Raw genomic sequence first — 2,625 nt, 5'->3', positions numbered from 1 at the left:
GACAGAGGAGGCTGGTGGGCTACAGTTTTTTGGGTCACAAGGAGTCAGACACGACTGAGTGTACACACACAAACACACACACACACATATGGTAGGTTCTCATTAATCTATATTATACCTGCTGCTGCTAAGTTGCTTCAGTCGTGTCTGACTCGTAGTGACCCCATGGACTGCAGCCTACCAGGCTCCTCCGTCCATGAGATTTTCCAGGCAAGAGTACTGGAGTGGGGTGCCATTGCCTTCTCTGATATTATTTCTAGTAGTGTATATATGTCAATCCCAATCTCTCAGTTCATTCCACCCCCAACAGAGATCTTTTATACTCTCCTCATATTTTAAGATTAGTTTTTCTCTTTCTTGTTCTTATTGAGTGATTTCCATTATTCTTCCAGATTGCTTATGCATTTTGCTTTTCACATAGTCTGCTATTCATTATTTCTAGTGTGCTTTTGATTTTAGTTATTGAATTATTTATTTCTGATTTTTAAAACATATGATATAGTGCCTTGCTAAAATTACCATTGTGTTCATCTCCTCTTCCCTTAATTCAGATAAAATTCTTATAACTAATGTTTTGGGCTCTTTATCTGGTAAATGGTTTGCTTCTGTCTCATTATATATTTTGGGGAGCATTTTCTTTTGTTCTTTCAACTGAAAGGAGTTCTTCGGCCTTTCCATTTTGCTTGAATTTTCTGCCTTTCTGAATTTAATTGAAATTTTAATTGAAAGAGTTATTACTACAGTCTTGAAAGTGTGTTCTTATGTGGGAGGGTGCCTATGTATGCTGATAATGACCAGTGCCTTTGATTGCTAGGCTAAATTTGATATGAGCCCAAGTCACTTCTTTCCTCATTGTGTGCTGGTAGCTATCACTTTTATAGTAGATGAGTTGGAGACTGAGGGGTTAGTGGAGGTAGTGTGAGGCAGGGCTTCCCCCATGACCAGTGGCCATCAGTGCCCTATTAGGGGCACAGTTTGATCCCAAGTTGCCTGATCAGAAGCCTTGGCCTCAAGTTGGTTCCATTTCATTTGTGTGTGATGTTTCCTCTTCCAGAACTGGGACCCACATGTGGGGATTGTTGAAGGAAGAAGGGTGTATGTGGGTTCTTGGCTTTTTGCTGCCACAGATAGAGGTCAGAGCCATCTCTCATGTATAGCTGTCTCTGACCTATGCCTGTATGGGTGACAACAATTGTTTCCCTTAATTGCTCAGATGCAGCCTCAGGTCCGAGTCTCCTTTGCTCTACACACAATAAAATAAATAAAATTAGATGTGCATTTCACAGTATACTAAAAATAAATTCATGCAGACTAGTTAGTTATATGTAAATATAAACAATGTGTTGGAAAATAGTACAGGGCACAAATTCAGTTACCATTACTAGGAAGGCCATTTAGAACAAGATGTGGAATTCCAAACCAGAAAGAGATTTAGTAATATATTTGACTCTATTAAAAACTATGTACAAGAAAACATTAAACATATATTAAAGTCTCACTTATAGAAAATCAATATATATAACAAAGGATTTATATTAGTAATGTGTAAGAGGTAAACAAGTTAGATAGCAAACTATCCAGTCAAAAATTAACAAAGCTATTAAAAATTCCTTTAGAGTTTAAGAAATTATATCAAACACTGAATATATAAAGGATGCTAAATCAAAATTATAAGAGCATAACCCAATATGTCATTTAGATTGAATCAGTAATATTAGAAGAAATTCTTCAGAGTGTAGCCAATATCAGTTAGTGATTACATTAATATGAGGTAGAAAGTGGTGGGTGGGAGTAAGAGTTTTCATCAAGAAGTGAAAATGGCCCAAAGGCAGCAAAAAAGGGAAGCTTTTCCCCATCTTGATCCTGAGAGACAGTGGGAGGTGCAATCGTTTCCAAGATCCACTAGCTGACTGCTAATGAGACCTGGACTCCATTTGTTAGTTATTGGTCATTTCCAGTCTCAGCCTGGCAAAGAAGGTGCTGGGGGATTAAACACTGAGACCTTAGTCTGCCCTTACCCTCTAATCTCTTGCTGAGATCCCTCATTAACCAAATGATACAGAAGACAGAGGAACAAGTCATCCCCTAGGGCCACAGACTAGAAATGGAAGAGCAGGCACATGTAAGAGGGAGGATAGAGCTCAATGGGAATATGGAAAACTAGCTCTCTTTCTTCATAGATGATGAGAGATAAATTAGTCTAGAATTTTATATACAGATTAGCAATTTGTATCAAGCTTATCAATCATTTCAATAACAATTCCCCATCTAGGAATATTTCCTACAAAAATGATGATCTATGTGAATATATATATGTATATTTGTGGTTCAGCTGCTAAGTTGTATCCAACTCTTTGCGACCCCATGGCCTGCAGCATGCCAGGTTCCCCAGTCCTTCACTACTTCCTTTGCTCGGATTCATGTCCATTGAATCAGTGATGCTATCTAACCATCTCATTCTCTGTCTCCTCCTTCTCCTGTATATACATATATTTGAGTTTTTTTAAAATTAAAATTATATATTAGTAGAAGAGATGGGAATACCAGACCACCTGACCTGCCTCTTGAGAAACCTATATGCAGGTCAGGAAGCAGCAGTTAAAACTGGACATGAAACAACAGACT

Source organism: Bison bison, unplaced genomic scaffold (assembly GCF_000754665.1).
Source record: "Bison bison bison isolate TAMUID 2011002044 unplaced genomic scaffold, Bison_UMD1.0 scf7180017853480, whole genome shotgun sequence".
NCBI lineage: Eukaryota > Metazoa > Chordata > Mammalia > Artiodactyla > Bovidae > Bison > Bison bison.
The sequence above is the reverse complement of the archived record's forward strand: the minus strand, read 5'-3'. Positions refer to the sequence as shown.